Source organism: Galeopterus variegatus, unplaced genomic scaffold (genome assembly GCF_000696425.1).
Source record: "Galeopterus variegatus unplaced genomic scaffold, G_variegatus-3.0.2 Scaffold4659, whole genome shotgun sequence".
Classification (NCBI taxonomy): Eukaryota; Metazoa; Chordata; class Mammalia; order Dermoptera; family Cynocephalidae; genus Galeopterus; species Galeopterus variegatus.
In genome coordinates this window covers 175513-176220 of record NW_007730770.1, presented here as the reverse complement: position 1 = coordinate 176220, position 708 = coordinate 175513, and positions in this window count along the sequence as shown.

Here is a 708-nt window from a genome sequence, read left to right as displayed (position 1 = left end):
TTGGTCTCAACGTGTTCAGATTCCATTTTCCAACTTGGATGGGCAGAGGGGGCCTGGTCACAAGGAAGTGATAGGATTAGATAGGATTAGAATGTTCCTTGCTTGCACACCTGGAAATAGTGAAAATTGCACCACTGAGAGAGTCCCAGGCCAGGTGCTTGCTTGGTGGGAGAGTTCCTGGGAGGGCCGAGGATACCTCCACAGTGAGGTCCAGAGGGCTCTGGGGTCGTCCCTAGGAGCTGCCAGCAGCCCAGATGATGAGGAACTCATGACATTGGTGTCTGGAGTCCTGCATCCTCTTTCTTCTCATCAGGAAGCCACCCTCCCCGGCAAAAAGCAGGAGCCCATTCTCCACCCTCGTTGAGTCCTCACCCTAAATGACTGCATATAAATGTGTGTTTTTGCCCATGAAGCTCCAGCGTCATGAGCNAGAAAAACAACAAATAATGTGCTTAAGTTCAGAGATAGTCTGGTTATTAAAAGAAGACAAGCCAGGACCATGGAAAAACTTAACAGGAGCAAAAAGGCAGTGAGGTATAGATGCCCACTTTTCATGAAAAAAGGAAAACCAGAAAGTAGGAAGCAGGCACCCATGCTGGTCCAGCACTAGGATGCAAACTTCTTTTGGTAACAGGCCAGATAGTGAATATTTTTGGCATTTTGGGCTGTACAATTTGTGTTACAGCTGCTCAACTCTGCCACTGCAAG